Here is a 17333-nt window from a genome sequence, read left to right on the forward strand (position 1 = left end):
CCAAATAAATAAAATCAAAACACTCCACTGCATATGCTTCTCCCCTCCTTGCCCCCCCCTTCCCTGGAAGAGGAGGCGGGGACAGACACATGACAGATGTTTGTCATATATACTAGTGGAAGGTGCTCAGATAGTTCAGGAATGGGTGCTGGAGAAGAATCTATAGAATGGATTTGTACCGGCAGGCAGGTGTTTAGAAAGTGGGGTTCAGGTCTCAGCCATCCTTGTCACATGGATTCCAACATATCCTGCTGTTCTGTGGCCTCCTTTAAAAAGGCCCTCCAGGTTCTTTACCAGAACTCTAATTCTGACAATGCCCCGTGTGCTACAGTAGATCAGTGTTATCCCCGTTTGACAGGTGAGGAGCAGAGAGAGGAAGTGGTTTCAAGTGCTCATGGTCTTACTGCAGGTCAGAGGCAGAGCTGGGAATAGAACCCAGGAGTCCTGGCTCCCTGTCCTCTGTTCTGCCACTGCTACCACAGACCCCCTGCCGGAGTGCTGCAATGTAGGTTTCAAATGTTAATATCCCCATTCACCCAAGACTGTTAGCGCCAGCATGGCAGCTCGCTTCCCAAACTTTGTGATCCTCTTTCCCCATAACTTTCAGTTCAGGTTTCCACAGCAAACAAACGAAATCTGCAGATGTTTGCACTTCATGGGCTGTTTGCCAGGGACAAACTCAGCTTAAGAGGGTGAAATTTGCATCCATAAATGCAAAAAGCCCCATGTGTGCCCCTCAGAGATTCCAGTCTCTTCCAATGTGTGTTTACAAAGCTCCTCTGGACTGGAGAGAAACTACCTTCTGAGCAGGAGGTGGGGTATTCTCTCAGTGAAGCAATTATTACAAGGGGGAACATAACACAGAGCTGCCACTAGGGGGAAGTATTGTCTAAGCGATTGTGTATGTCAGTTACCCCCTGCAGAAAACCAAGGACAGGTTCTTTGTCTTCAGCTGCAGCTTTGGTTAAAAAATGAAATCAAAACTGTAGAAGAATATAACTTTGTATTTTATTTTTTGAAACAATTTAACATTAGTCAGGGAATCACTTCAGCTTGGCAAAGTACATTTAAAATTTAACTTTTTCTTTTTCTTTCTTTGTCGTATATCTCTCAAATTTTCCCTAATACATTATTTTATATATAACTAAAACACCCCTCTACTCTTATGAACTAAGATCTGGATGTGTTGCTGCGGAATGAGGGAGGTATCGGAAAGTCATAGTTTGTGAGGCGAGATTAATTGTTTTCCCCTAATGACGGCATGGCAAATCGCAGTGTTTTGATTCCACCTTTTCTGCTGTGTATAGTGAAGAAGAATAAAAGTGTGAGAATCCCAGACTTGTTCAGTAAATTTGGGTCTCAGAGGATGGGACAGTTCGGGTATAGCTCAGGGATTGTTACTTCTGCTCTTTGCTTGTTCTAAGTGGCTGTTAAGAGCGTCATGTAAAGAGCTGCTTTCATGAAGCCATTGGCAAAGCACATTTGATTGGTCTTACAAACCCCTTATCTTGAGCGCCCTGTACTGGCACCGTATCTGTTAATTTAGAGCTCTACATACCTCTCTCATTTAGAGACCATGTTCATCACAGTGGGCAGAACTTGATATGGGACCCTCTAAATCCCAAGGGAGGTGTTTCTGCACCCTGCCTACCATTGGGCACCGTATTTTATCCTGACAAGCTTCATTTGGTGCCGCTCCCTTTCAGGGGCTCCTGCAGCGTCACACACTGCTGTAAAAGCGTCCGGCTTGTCTGCCATTGGTCTGAGTTATGCTCGCTAAACAGCGAGGATAGCCATTGGTTCCCTCCCCATGGCAGGGAGGAAAGGCCTCATAATTCTTGCTGTCGTTAAAATTAATTGGGTTTCTTCTGCCATGGATATTCATAGTAAAACGCTCATAAAATCTCCACTTGGTTTAGGATTTATTGCTTCCCCCTTCAGAGAACCTTTTTAAAGAGGTGAGTCTAAGAAGGCTGAGATGGCGGAGGTCTCACCCATCCTGTTCTCCAGGCCCCTGTCCCCTGGGAGCTGCCCAGAGCCTGCTGGAGAAGAGAAGCTGTGAGCAGGGCGTTAAATGGAGTGTAGGAAATGTCTGTCAGACCGTGGGCCCAGTGCATCTGCTACTTGGCCTTTGATAGCTGCTCCTGCCTTGTAATGATCCTGAGAGATGGTGCCATGGAGCCTGACTGCACGTGTTTTAGCATCTTCAACTTGATCCTAAACTGGAGCAGCCTATCTGAACCCCCAACTTTGAACTTTGAGCAAGTTTTAAGCTAGAGCCCGATCAACACTTTGCAGCTTTGGACTCATCCTATAATGAATGGGTCAAAGCATAACACTGACCCCCCCCCCAGCACCCCTGAACCTTGAGGAACTTACGGATCAAAGCCTCTTGGCTCTGATCCATCACCCCGTACAAGCCTGGTAGGGTATGTCTGAACTGCAATAAGAGACCCATAGCACATTGGATCAGCTGACTCAGGCTTGGGCTGCGGGGCTAAAAATTGCAGTGCAGACCTTCAGGCTTGGGCTGGTGCCTTGCCTCTGAAATCCAGCCAGGGGGGTGGGGCTCAGAGCCTGGCTGAATGCCTACGCTGCAATCTTTAGCCCCACAGCCTGAGCCCGAGTCAGTTGACCCAGGCTCTGAGATTCGCTGTTGTGTAGACGTCCCCTTAGTGACCAAACCCTGCAGGACGGGACCGGGAGCCCTGAATTCTTACCTAGCTTCTGAAACCTCTGTGGAGATTCCCAAAAAGAGGCTGGAGATTCCTACCCAGGAGCTGGGACAAGCCTTTCTTACACATTTATACCCAGTGTCTCTCACTTCCATCCCATCTAGGACATGCAGGTGCAGCCTCACCCCTTTGTCCTAGGCTTCCTTATTGTCCCCAATAATGAATAATGTCACCCCTCTGCAAGTAGTTGTCATTTTGAGGTGGCCTTGCAGGTCTGTTTTCTGTTGGAGAAAAAACCAGTGATGTGGAGTCAGGTATTTTCGTAGTATAACTTGTTTGATTTACACAAATCCTGGGACAGAGCTGGTCACAAACACCCCTTAGGCACGCCCCTTGTTCTGAACTCTCCGCCCAAACACCAATGCCCAGTTCCCAGGAGGCAACTCTCTTGGACTCTCGCTAGAGATTAAGGCTGGGAGCAAATGCTCTTGCTGCTTACAACAGCTCCCCCAAAAGGGAAACTTCATCACAAAAGTAACAGCCCCATGCTCTCGCCATTAGACCACGTTTGAGTCTGAATCTTGGCCCTCCATAGGGCCTCCGGTCCTGGGCCCTTTTTCACCCAGGAGAATGAGAGGCACCCATCAGGCATTAATGACCCACCATGGCAGCACTGACTAAAGAGCGTGGCTCAGTGCCTCTGTCTCCCTGTTGAAATATAGTCTGAGCTGACCCCTCTGCCCTTTGTAACAGCTTGGAAGGATGGTCTAAAAAGTTGCCTTCAGTGGCTCCCAGCTTCGACAGAAGCTGCTGTTTCTTCTCTCCCAACATGCACCATTCAGCACTTTGTCTTAGAAACTGCAGGACACATTTGTTGCAGGTTTTGAAGCAGCCGCCCCATCTAATCTGGGTGGATGCAGGGAGCCCCAGTCTGGAGTGCTGGCACGTTCACTGCTCACACAGGCATTGCTAGCGCAGAGATCCCAAGTCTTTTGAGTCCCCCGGTGCTGGCTTCATGGCTACGCTTTCCTTCTGCTTTTATATTTTGGGATCAAAATTAGTGTCCATACCCTGCTCTGCACCTTGTTCCTGAGCAGTAGCCCTCTCAAGCCTGCTATTTCAGTTCTGTGCTACTCCTCCCAGCTCTGTTGATGCCACTCAGTCTTGACCCTTAGCCCCTCCCATGGGTGGTGGAACAATTTTTATGGTGGGGGTGCAACAGAAGCTCTGATAAGCACCCCTAGTTCCAGCATCTGTGGCCCCTTCTGCTATTCCAGCCCTGGCATCTCTGCAAAGTCCACATGGTCTGTCTTACTGTGGTTTGGCAATGTGGACTAATGCTCACTAGATAAGATTACCAGAACAGTTTCACTTGTAATTTAAGCCTCATTTGAATCCCTGTCTCTGGCAGTAAGAAGGTTGCATGCAACCCCTGACCCCCAACCTCCCCACCTTACAGTCTCCTCTCTGCAGCCCTTACAACATGTGACTCTTGAATTCCCTTCCATCCTCGCCCATAAAAACGGGGAGGCTGATCTTTTAATAATCCCTTTTACAGAACTTTTTATAAAATCTCTGAATTAAAGGGAACACCCCCCCCCCAACCCTCTTCAATGTTTTATGGAAATCCCTTATTGCATGGAGTAGACTGTCTGTATGTGCAATAAAATGCCTTTTACTGTCCACCTTATCCATAATGCATTATTTTATGTCCTGGGAAAATAGACCTCAGACTGCTATAAACTTCCACTGGCAGGAAGCCTTTGGATTAGGAGCTGGCATGGTATGGATAGAGCCTTCTAGCACAATCCATATCTGTGGGAGTTAGGTACCTTGTGCGTAGTGGTGTCACGTGGCTGCAGCTGCTGTTTTTGTGTGTTACTGTAGCACCTAGAGGCCCAGCTGAAACTGCAGCCACATTGCGCTGTGTGCTGTACAGACACCCAGTGGGTCTGCTGCCAACTCAGCGCTGAGTTGAGTTATCTACACTCAAGTGGCTCCTCTTGTGTTAGCCTCGCTCGCTGCTAGGACCCACACTGCGCAACAGCCCGCGAGTTGCTGCAAGCTTAGCTGGAGTTACTGCCCCCCCTTGGGGGTGGAGGCACGGCTTGCGGGGCACATCCCCTGGTTTGTAGCATGGCGCAGACGAGGCTGCCCTAGGATTTCTTTCGCAGTGGTTTGTGGGAGGACGTGTTTGTCTTTTCTGGGCACCTGGGAGGAAATGGTGTCGTCCCAGCAACTCCCTCAAAGAAAGTGCTTCTGGCTTGGCATACTGCAGATGGCTGTCTGTGACCTCCCTTCTAGCCGGTGGGTAGGCACAGCGCCTACTCTGAACAAAGTCTGGTGCTCAGGGCTAGCTTAGGTAACAACCTAGGTGAGTTTCAGTTTTGGGAAAGGAGGCTGATGCAGGGCCCAAGATGCAGCGGAGGGCATTGTAATCAAACCAGAGATGAGGTTTATTATCCCCATTTCACAGAGGGGAACTGAGGCCCAGAGACATCAAGGGACAGGTTTTCGCAAAGAGCTCAGCTCCCTTTTAGGCACCAAAGTAACTGGCGAGATTTTACCCCATGCTGAGCATGCTTTAGTTGGGGATTGGTCCTGCTTTGAGCAGGGGGTTGGACTAGATGACCTCCTGAGGTCCCTTCCAACCCTGATATTCTATGATTCTATGCTTGAAAATCTGGGGTTTATCTATGGGCCTATATGAGAATATGACCGTTGTGTGCTGAGCTCTTGCAAAGTTAGCCCTCGGGCTCTTCAGGCTTAGCTCCCATAACCTCCTTTGAGCCAGCCTAAGAGGTTTGCCCAAGATCACCCAGGCAGCCTGTAGCAGAGCCAGGAACTGAACCCAACTCTCCTGAGTCCCAGCCCGCTGCTTTATTCACAAGCCCCTTCCTCTGGCTGGAGCTCCCTCAGTTGTGGGAGAGAGGGGGTGTAACCCTGGTAACAACAAGACCTTCCTTCCTCTGTAGCCAGCCCTGGAATTTCTCAATGGCTCCTTTAGAAACTCAAGACAAACAAACCTGGGTGTATAGAAACAGGAAAGGCTCCAGAGTGTGCATCCTACGGGCAGCCAATCTGTACCCAGCAGCCCAGATTTCTCCCCCAGGTGACTTTCCTGTTAGGATGGGGCTGGATTCATGAGCAGATCTGATCCCAGCTCCGATAAGGAATGGTCTGGGGTTTGTCATTTTGTTGGGAAATTGTTGCTCTTAAATGAAGCTTTAGATTCTGAAAGTAACTGACCCCTCTAGGGGGTTTGCCGGCTGCCTGGACAATGCTACAGGGGCAGGAGATTTAAGAGCATTGAAGAAATGGAAGTGACTTTCATAAATAAATAAAGCCACACAGGGCTCTCTGAGCATGGCTGATGGACAGCAGCAGCGTACACAGGAAGGGGTATTTACTTGTGGTTAGAGAGCCGGACTCCTGGGTTCTACTCCCAGCCATGAGAAACATGTGCTCTAAGGGTTAGAGCAGGGGGCAGGGAGTCAGCTTTGGGGCAGGAGAACACACTAATACATGATGTGGAACTGAACACCAGACTCCTGGTTCTACTCCCAGCTCTGGTACTGTGTGACCTTGGAAGAGTCACCGCCCGGTGCCTCAGTTTCCCCCTCTGTAACAGAGGGATTATGTATTGAATTGCACATACAAGGCGTCAGTCACTTTTGTAGCTAGGCAATATGGGGGGATAACTTACCTACCTCCCTGGGAAGGGGCTGAGGTTTAATTAATGTTTGCCAGTTGCTTGGGGAACTGCTGCTAAGAGGGCCTGGGATATTAGCAGTGTTTGTGAATGGCAAAGCTTTTTCTGCAGGAACATCTGCTCAGACGGAGATAAAACACTGGTTAATTTCGCTGCACACCGTGGGGGCACCATGCTGAGCCCTATGGAAAAGGAGCTTCGGGACAAATAAGGGGTGATCTTGATCAGTTCCCAAGGGACCACCCTCCAGGTGTCCTGGCTAAGAAAGCTTTAGGAGGGGGCTACGAGGCAGGGGGCTGGCTGCAGAGTTTTGGGGGTGAGGGAAGGGGAAACTGGAAGAGGGAAACCTAGAACTTCTGACCCCCCCTCACCTAGAAAGGTAGGTAAGTCTGGGGATCTTCTGCCAGAGGCTCCTCTCAGCTGTCCCCATCTCTGTCCATGAGACTCTGCCCTTCTTGCCATAGAGATGGGAACCTGACACAGCATTGCCAACCCCCAATGTTAAAAAACCATGAGTTGGGCTCACCACAAATCATGAGACTGGCTTTAAAATCAGGAGATGATGTAAAGATAATGAATTTGGTGATCTTTTTATTTCCCTTCTGCTTCATGATCCTTTAGGGTGCTCCCAGGTCACATTTTGAAGTTTTCTCCACAGCCATGAGGGCTAGAAATGTACTTTTTCTTTAAGACTGAAGGCTGAAATCATCACTTGACTCCAGGAGCTGGGGCTTTAAGGAAAACAAGAATGATCATGAGACTCATAACAGATGGCAACGCCACCTACATTACCCCTTACTAAACTGAATTCCTGCTGAGCCTTCCAGCTCCCCCATTTAGCAGAGAGAGGCTGAATTTGCCAGCTTGGAAAGAAGCCCCACCACCTTCTCCTCCCAGAAGAACCCACTTCCCACCTGCCCATCGGCTGCCTGTAGACATTCTGCACCATCCACTCTCTCAGCTGGTGCTCTTGCTGGGAAGCCCCTAGTCTGGGATAGGAACTGACCACAACAGGGATGGGATCGTGGTGAACCCCTTCACTGGGGCATGCACTGATGCTGCTGCCTGGAGGATTCCTCCACAGCAATCGCCCCCCTCGGGGAGCACACGGGGTCAGACGTATCCCTGGCTGACACAGATCAGCTTTGCTCCGTTGAAGTCAAGGGGAGCTATGGTCTCTCTCAGCAGATGACGGAAGGTTTTATATGTAGCTGGATTCCTAGGACTGGCATTTTAATGAGCATCGGGCAGCACAGTTCTTCCAGGTGCTGCATTCTGAGGAGAGAATCATAGAAGATCAGGGTAGGAAGGGACCTCAGGAGGTCGTCTAGTCCAACCCCCTGCTCAAACAGGACCAATCCCCAACTAAGAGAGAGAGCCTGGTCCTCGCCCACTGCACTAGGACAGCAGCAGTGTGTTTCACTTGCTTCCCTCCTCTGGCATGGAGGCAGGCCTGTTGCCCCCTGATTACTGGGTCAGAGCTGTATTTTGTGGGCATTCCAGTCTGGCTCGCCTTTCTTCAGGAGGGCGAGGACAGCCTTGTAGTTAGGACTCCGGAGACCAGGGTTTAAATTGCAGCTCATGCTGCGGTGGTGTAAGTGGCAGGGTTTTGCACCGGGGCAGATCCCTACCCCTGTGGCTCACATTTTGTGCAGACCACTTGAAATATTTTCATCAATACAAAGAAAATCACAGCCCCAGCAGGTGGGTGTGAACTCTCTCTAGGGGGATGGGACAGAGAGAAGGAGGCTGCCCACCCAGCCTGCCTTGGGAAGATCTGTTTCTTATGGCTTCTCCTGGCAAACTGCACCCAGGTGTTTTTTACTGCTGGCTGCATCCTGCTGTTGCCCTTTAAGCAGAACTCTCCTCTGAAAGCTCCGCTGCCAATGGCCTGGGGTTATTCGCTCCCTACTGCTGAGTCCTTCCTATGCAACAATCAGTGCGAATGTGTCTCCGAGGGAGTTTTGCTGATGGACAAAACATTACAAGACAAGACATTACACGTCTCAATCCGGGCCAGCAGCTCTGGGTCTCAGCAGCTGCTAGCCCCTTGTGTGCCGGGTCCCTTGTGGCAGCACGGGTACCAACTGGAAAAGGGAATCTCTCTCTCCAGACTGCAGGAGAGAGACAGATCCTGTGGCTCTCTCTGGGTTTCTAGTTCCCAGCCTGTGCTGCCTAGTGTCACCATATGGAGTCTCCCGAGGCTGGCACCCAGCTGTCATAGACAGGAAGGGACCGCTCACAACCACGTGTGATGGGCAAAAAAGGCTTGTGAGCATTAGCGTCTGCCGCTGGCTGGCTGTGTTTTCCAGACTGTTACCTGGTCTGACCTCCTACATAACCCAGGCCAGAGGATTTCACCCGGTTATCCCTGTATCGAGCCCACTGGCTTGTTTGACTAAAGCATCTTCCAGAACAGCAGCCAGTGTTGATGTCAAGACTTCAAGAGATGGAGAATCCACCGCCACTCTCGGTAGTGGGTTCCGCTTGTTAAAAGTGTGGGCCTTATTGCTATTTGCCTTTAGGAGAGGAGGGGCAGTGGTTCTGTGCCAGCTGATCCCTCTTGAACTGGGAGTGCAGATACTTCTCATGCTGCCCGGTGTGGAGCGAAGCTGTTACAGTTCAGGACAACTGGCCTCCCAGCCCGGCGCGGCTTAGGGGAGCGGACAGGCCTGAGCTGACAGGGGATGCTAATAAGCTGGCAGTAATGTACTTGTGGTTGTTCATTACTTTGGGTTTCCTGACATTTGGGTGAGTTAATGGATTTGTCTCTTTCCCTCTCTGTATTCCTCCCCCTCCAGTGTCTGCCTGGCCTAGTTGTAAATTAGCCCTTAATTTCCCACATGTGTCTTCACTTAACTAGCAAACTCCACCCCGCCCTGTAAACATTTTTGGGTGAGTTTGGTATTCATGAAAGTGAGGGACTAAGAGCATTGGATTAAAGCCAAGCCTAGTGTGGGCAGATGCTGGGAAAGCTACTCCCCCACTGCCCCAAATCACACACAGCCCTGCCAGTTGCAACAAGCCCCTGCTGTTTTGGTCCTGCCCTGCCTCCCCCAGCTCTGGTGATGCCCCTCAGTCGTGACCCCTAGTCCACCCTGATATTCCAATCTTGGGTTTGCTGCGCATACCCAGCTCTGCCAATGCCTTCAGTCCTGACCTGCTGTCCCCCTTGCCTGCTACTCCGGTGCTAGGCCCGTTCCTAATACTCCTTCCAAAGCTTCTCTGTCCTGACTGCAGCCCCCCTGCTGTACCAGTCCTGAATCTCCCCCTCCGGCCTGCCAGCTCTGCAAATGCCCCTCAAACCTGACCTGCCTCACCCCTGTCATTCCCATGCTAGGCTCCCACACACACAGCTTTGCCAATGCCCCTCAGTCCTGACCCACAGCACCCCCTGCCATTCCATTTCTTTCCCTCCCAACGCAGCTTTGCCAACGCACCTCACTCTTGACCTTCTGCAGTCCTGGCTCTCGCAGTCCTGAATTTCTCCTGAGCAGAGCTGCCAATCACGTCCCAAATCTGCAGTCATTTTATGGTGCAGATCAACTCCTCTAGGGGCCGAGGCTCCCCCTTCCCCCACTCAGACATACTCATGTCCTGCTAAGGATTTGAATCCAGGTTTGCAAAAACTCCCAGCAAGTCATAAGAGCCCTCTTTTAACTGTTGCGTCTAACAGGCAGTAGCCATATGTGTTATTAAAGAGACAGATTAGTTTCTGTGCCACATTTCACTTTCTTTCTTCCTTTTTTTCTCTCTTTTTCTTTTTCCCCACTAGCAAATATTTTTCCTGTTCTCTGGACCAGCTCTGATGAAGCTAGAGCAAAGAGGTGTAAATTACACTTCCTTACAACCAGCCCTGGCCCCTAGAGTAGCAGAAGGTTGGAGATTTGAGAACTGCCATAATTAAGGTGAGTAGGGGGTGTTTTTCTTAATTAGCATCGTTACAAAGAAAGAAAGAAAAAATCGTACAACATGTTTTTCTTCCAATTACAAAGAACTAGCAGAGGGGAAAAAATATCAAGATATGAAAAGCTGTGGCTGAGCTTTGGGCCTGACGAGGGGACACATAGAAAGTAAAACAGAACCTCAGAATAAAGTAAACATTCGTCTCTGTCGCGGGAGACTGCTAACAAGGAGAAAAGATTACCAGGGCTGTTTCTTGTGTTCTCAATGCTTCTCTTCTTACAAGCCATTTTCCAGTAAATTTGATCCATGACTTTCCTGAACACTGGCGGAGCTGGGTAACCTGTCTGCCCAGGTGCGACCTGGCAGAGCTTCTCCGAACCAGTGTTGTCTAGTGGTTAGAGAAAAGGACTGGAAGTTAGGACTCCTGGCTTTTACTCACAGCTCTGGGAGGACAGTGTGGGGTTTAATGGTTAGAGCAGGGGACAGGGAATCAGGACACCTGGGTCCCTGTTCCCTGGTCTAGTAGAGCAGGAGATTTGGCATCAGGACTCCTGAGTTCTGTTCCTGACTCTGCCACTGACTCACTGCATGACCTTGGACAAGCTGGTTAGCCTAAATTTTCAAAACTGGCCATTAATTTTGCAAGCTTTAATTTTGGGGTCTTAGCTGGGCACCCAAAACTAGTGGCCACTATTGAAAATATTGATGTAAACCTCTCAGTGCCTCTGTATCTGCAGCCACAAAAAAACAGATTAATCCCAAGGGATGCTGTGAGGCTTAAAAGTGTATTAAGTGTCATTATTAATGTCTCTGTTTAGGGGCCTGATCAATGGGAGTCTTTCCATTGATGTCCTGAGGTTTGGATCAGGCTGTAACTGCAGCTGGTACCATAGGAAGTGAAAATGTGCTGAACAATTGAGAGTCCCTGCCCCAGAGAATTTACAGGACAAACCACAGCTGCTGTAAGTAGGTTCAAATCTGTGCATGTTCTGTAGTGTTGCACCCTCACACCCCATGTCTGAATTTGGCTCCCATCTAAGGCACCAGCTGGCACAAGGCAGAGTCCTGTGAAGCTGGACAAAGTGTGTGTGTGTGTGTGTGATCCTGATAGCTGGAATTCTGGGGTTGGGAGCAGGCACGTCTTGAGGAGGAAATGAAGGTCTCGGGGTGGCTATTAAATGGCCAGCTTATCCAAGCATAGCTAACGTTAGTGCGGAGCTGGAGATGCTGGAGAGGAAGATATTGTAGAAAGGCGGGCAGCTATCAGTAAGACCTGGGTCTTTCCACCGCTCCTGTGTCTTTCCAGACAGGGTTTCCCAGTTGCTAATGCTGCTGTTTATTCCTTCAGGGGCTCGGGTTACCTTCTGAGCATCACTGCTGGATTTTCTGTATGGAAACAAGACTAAGGCCTGCCCTCGCCCCCACTCCCCATTGTAACCATTAGCCAGACTCCAGCTGACGTCAGTGGATGAGAGTTGGGCTCCATGTCCTTTTCCTCCAGCTCGCTGTAGCCCCCTGGAGGACGGGGAAATGGGGCAGGTAAGGGCTGATCTGCTGCACCAAGGCCAGTAGGTGACTCAGCTTTTCGAGCAGCTGGTCTCCTGCCCTCAGCAAACCCTGAAGAGACCTTGCGTTTCTGCCAGGGCAGGGTTAGGTATGAACTGGCCTCATTTCGTCTGACCTCCCCGAGCCAGGGAATGTCTCCTGGTGATTTCTGCGTTGAGCCCCAGTCCCTAGGGTGTGACCCAGACCGAAAGTCGCTAGTCCCCATCGTACAGAGACAGAGGCCCAAACAGACCCGCCCGCCCCACCTCCACATGGAACTGTTCTTTTAGGGACCACTCCGCAAAGTGAGCTCCCCCTGCAGACATGACCTAACGAGACCAAGCAACCAGCTCCCCTTGCAGCCAGCCCTGCAGACCACTCTCCTGTATCCCAGGGAACGATTGCGCCAGAGCGAACATTTCCTCTCTTAATAGCTTCCTGCTGACCTCGTGGCCCCAGTCCTCCTGCCAAGGGAACACCTCCGCTCAGATGCCCCTAAACCTGCCCAGACCTATAAAGCAGCAGTACCCTCCTTGTTCAACCCCAGCCCCACTGACTCCACCAAACCCCCCACTCCTTCTGCCAACACCTCCACACTTCACACTTCTGAAATCTGCCAGAAGCACTAGCCCCTCATCCCACATCCTAGCCCACTCAGCCCAAATGTCCCAGCAGGATGGGCCTGGAATATACAGGGGCAACAAAGTGAGTAGGCTGAACTATTCAGGACCCCAGTCCCTCAAAACCAGCCTAGTTACAGTCCTCCTGATTCAGCTGCCTGCATACACCCCAGCAACCCTGGGGCCTCCCCCTCAGGTACTTCCTGCCAGCATCCGCTTCCCTCACCCATTGGCTGGTGGGAAATTGCTACCACACATACTTGTTTCCTCTCCCCCCTTTGCACTGGGTATTAGGTTCCTTTGCAAGCTGTGAGCAGTTTGCTGTGGACTCAACTATTCTTTACCCATCTGCTTGCAGAGCACTTAACCCTTCTCCTCTGCATCCCATTAGCATTTCTGTAATTGGAGCACCACCCAGCCAGCTCCAGGCCAGACCCGTGCTCCTAGACCTCACCCTGCTCCCCATCCAAACCACATGGTGGCTGACCATCTCTGTGGGCTTCTCCCAGACCACAGACCACGGGTTCAATGGTGATTGTGGGGGTTTCAAGTACAAGTTTCAGGCCCTTTAGGGCTAACCAGTATAGAGCAGGGACAGGCGGTATGGTCTAGTGGGCTCATCTCAGGGTATGGAGCCAGGACTGATGAGGTTCACTAAGGACAAATCCAGAGTCCTGCACTTAGGACGGAAGAATCCCATGCACTGCTACAGACTGGGGATTGGCTGGCTAAGCGACAATTCTACAGAAAAGGACCTGGGGATTGCAGTGGATGAGAAGCTGGATATGAGTCAGCAGTGTGCCCTTGTTGCCAAGAAGGCTAACAGCATATTGGGCTGTATGACTAGGAGCATTGCCAGCAGATCGAGGGAAGTGATTATTCTCCTCTATTTGGCATTGGTGAGGTCACATCTGGAGTATTGCATCCAGTTTTGGGCCCCCCATTACAGAAGGGATGTGGACAAATTGGAGAGAGTCCAGCGGAGGGCAACGAAAATTATCAGGGGGCTGGGGCACATGACTTATGAGGAGAGGCTGAGGGAACTGGGATTGTTTAGTCTGCAGAAGAGAAGAGTGAGGGGGGATTTGATAGCAGCCTTCAACTACCTGAAGGGGGTTCCAAATAGGATGGAGCTCAGCTGTTCTCAGCGGTACCAGATGACAGAACAAGGAGCCATGGTCTCAAGTTGCAGTGGGGGAGGTCTAGGTTGGATATTGGGAAACTATTTCACTAGGAGGGTGGTGAAGCACTGGAATGGGTTACCTAGTGAGGTGGTGGAACCTCCATCCTTAGAGGTTTTTAAGGCCCAGCTTGACAAAGCCCTGGCTGGGATGATTTAGTTGGGGGGTTGGTCCTGCTTTAGCACGGGGTTGGACTAGATGACCTCCTGAGGTCCCTTCCAACCCTGATATTCTATGATTCTATGACTCCTGGGTTCTATTCACAGCTCTGCCACTGACTTACTGTGCATCCTCAGGTAGGTCATTGGCCCTCCATGTGAGTGTTTCCTCATCTGTAAAATGGAGGTAATGGTACCTACCCCCCCTACAGGGGGTGCTATGACCTGAATGTTGATTCAGTGCTCTGGGTATGTAAAAGCACCCTAGACAAGCTGAGTAGTAGTATCATTGTATTCTATTTGATGTCTGGAAATTGCCGATAGGTCAGAAAAAACAAGCCGCTCTGATGGGATTTCACACACAGCCAGTTTATTCTCCTGGGTCCCTGGCATTCTTTGTCAGTCTCCACTCATGTGACCCTCCCACTGAAGTGTGAAGTCAGTGAGTGTTTGCTTGGGTGAGAACTGAGCAGACGCCCCCGCTTTGGCCCCAGAGCACGGGAAATCAGTGCTGTCCTGGATTGAACAGTAACTATTCACTGGGCTGCGACTTGGAGCGGTTGGAAAGTGAAAGAGTTATTATCAACAGCAGCGTTATCGAAAGCACCAGCTGGCTGTTTTGGTGCCTTCGTTTTTGGGTGGCCTGACCTGATTCACCCCAGGTCTGATTTTCAAAGCTGCTCAGCACCCATGTCTCGAGTGGAACTCGGGGCTTGGGGGCGGGTGGGCAGCACAACCCTTCCACAACGAGGCCCTGGGGGTTTCCCGTCGAGTGCCCAGAATCAGTGACCACTTTTGAAAACACTGGTCTGAACCCCTTCAGGCTTCATTGCTTTATTCAAATATTAGATGCTGCTACTCCTAGGTTCTTTTCTTGACTCTGCCACTGACTCACTGTGTGATCTTGGGCGAGCCAGTGATGGTCTCCAAAAGTGCTCAGCACCCAGGAGCTCTCATTGGCCTAGATTTTCACCAGTGACGAGTGGTTTGGGGTGCCTGACTTTAGGTACCATAAAGTCACCCGATTGTCAGAGGGCAGGTGCTCAGCACTTTCCAGAAACCAGGCCCCCACAAGGGGTCTCAAGTTGGACCCCCAAAGTTGTTAGCTGTTTGGAACGTTTGGACAATGGGGGGTGCTGGCTGCTGAGCACTTTTGAAAATCTGGCTGCTTCAACTAAGTGCCTAAATGGAAACTGAGCTGTTCTGGTCAGCTGGCCGTTAATCATGTGGTGCCTCGGTTTCCCCATCTGCAAAATGGGATAATAGTCCACTGGCTTTGGAGAGCATGTGAAAGACCTATGGATTTAAAACACCTATAGAAAAGCTAGTGGATGGTTTCTGTCTCCAGGGTTATCCCCATATGTTGCTTTGGTGGTTTACAGGGGGCAAAACTGTGCCATGAAGAGCCAGGGGCAGGCAGGGCCCTGTGCTGTCCTCCTTACAAGCCCTGCCACAGGTGGCATGCCAGGGGTGGTGCTAAAGGTGAGAGGGGGAGTCTTCGTAGCACATGCTGTCCTGGAGTTTCTGTGCTGTTCCAAACTGCAAAGTGACCCGTAGCCAGCTTTGGGGATCTTCCTGTACCCAAGAGCTCCCGGGGGGCTGCTTTAACTTATGCAGGGGACATGGTTACGCTAGAGCAGCCCAGAATGTTGCAGGCACAAAGGGTATAAAGCCCATCCCCACTTCTGCTTCTCCAGCACCTAAGTATTATTTTATTAGAGGCACCGCATGGACTGCACCACACCATCGCCACACATGAGCCACATACATAGGGACAAAGCATCTTGGATCATTGTTTCCTTCATATTGCCCTCCCCTCTCTCCTCCCAGCACTCAAGTGCGTGCGGAGCTAAATTCTCCCAGCACACAACATCTTCCCCCTGTAGGAACATTAACAGCACAGGGCCAGATCCTCCACTGGTGTAAATCAGCATCCCACCATTGAGGCTGATTTATACCAGCTGAGGATCCTGGCTCACTCTGTTTTTTAAAAAGAAAGAATACACCAAAAGAATAGAAGGAAAATACACCAGAGAAATCTGATGTCACTTGGTGATGCTCAGCACAACAATACGTACATGTGTGTTATCCGTTAGAGCCATAGGGCTTGGAATGGGAAGTCTCCTCCCTTTCCCATTCCTTTATTGTTCATATTATAGTAGCATCTAGAGGGCCCAATGAAGATCATTGACCCCATGGTGCTAGGCACTGTACAAACACCTTGCATGAGACAGTTCCTGCACCAGGAGCTTGCAATCTAAATGTAGTTAGCTGCCCAAAGTCATTTAGCAGATCAGTAGCAAAGCCGTGAATAGGTGGCTCAATGCTTCCCATTATAAGATCCTGTTTTCCGTCACTTATAACTGCCAAACTTCAACCATTTGGGCTGACATTTTCCTTGCTGGGTGTCTGTCTGAGGCCGAATTACTCTGGAAAATTTCAGTCAAAACAATTAAGCCATTTCAAAGAATCTGCCTAGGGAAAAATACATTGTTTTGCCCATGCTAAAAAATTCTCGCAACCTTTCCTTTGAAAAGCTTTAATGTCCCCATACTTTAGAGCAGGGACTTGAAATTTGCCAGGCAGTGGCCGTTGTGTCAGGGATGTGCCTTTAACCATCTCTGTGAAAACCTGCCCAGATTTGGCCAAGTTATAAAGCTTTGAAAAATTGCAGTTTGCACATGCTCAGCAGAGCCTTCCTAGATTTTTAACTGCTAAATTTCCCAAAGATTGTGTCTCTAGCGCACGGGGCATGCTCCAGCTCAGGGCTGAGCAGGACTTTCCCTGCAATTGCATCTCTGGACTGCTTCAGGCCATGCTGGTCTCAGTTTGAGTTGTGGCACCTGAACTGCGTGCAGGGAGACTGTCTATCCTGTGTTCTTGATGACTCTCCTGCTGGGCCCTGCAGCATGGAGGAAGAAGCTGTTTAATTCAAATATAGAGGGGACAAAGGCTGGACCTGCAGGGGAGGGAGTGGGGGAGGCAGATCTGATGAGGGGAAAGAACTGGGATTGAGTGGGCCAAGAGACTGGGACAAGGAGCTGGGGGGGGGGGGAGATGTCGGGAAATGAAACAAACTGAGCATAGACAAAAATCCTGGGGAGGGAAATTGGGACTGGAAGCCCGTGGGGATGGGGGAGAAAGACAAATAACGTGAGGAGCTGGGAATGGGGGAATTGGGACTCTGGAGGGGTCAGAGATTAGGACTGGCTGGACAAGGAAACCGGGACTGGGATGAGATGCCGGAGGAGTGGAAAGTGGGACTGGGACAAGGACAGGGTAACGGAGACACAGCAGGACGGGTCAACATTGGAGGGAATGAGTAGAAGACTCTGTGCCCACTCGAGCACGCTCCCCTCCAGGGCCTGGAACGAAACCCAGGATTCCTGAGACTCGCCATTCCTCTGCTGTCAGCAGATATTGGTGTACCTCATCAGCGAAGTGTCCCCCCCCACTCGCTGTAGAGCTCTGTGTGGTGGCTCTGAAGGTTCCAAGCCTGCTGATGAACCGTGTGGGTGTCAATGTGGCCAGGTCTG

General features: G+C 50.4%; 1 protein-coding gene across 1 annotated transcript in view; it reads left to right on the forward strand.

Moving 5' to 3' along the window:
* Positions 1–10099: 10099 nt before the first annotated feature.
* EFNA2 (ephrin A2) overlaps positions 10100–17333 on the forward strand; it is a 154469-nt gene continuing 147235 nt past the window's right edge. Inside the window, exons 1-2 of the mRNA XM_073324585.2 lie at positions 10100–10295; positions 11112–11255. The gene's annotated coding sequence lies outside the window, so the exon portion shown is untranslated. The remainder of the gene's footprint in view (positions 10296–11111; positions 11256–17333) is intronic.

The sequence above is a fragment of the Lepidochelys kempii genome, chromosome 25 (assembly GCF_965140285.1).
Source record: "Lepidochelys kempii isolate rLepKem1 chromosome 25, rLepKem1.hap1, whole genome shotgun sequence".
Classification (NCBI taxonomy): domain Eukaryota; kingdom Metazoa; phylum Chordata; order Testudines; family Cheloniidae; genus Lepidochelys; species Lepidochelys kempii.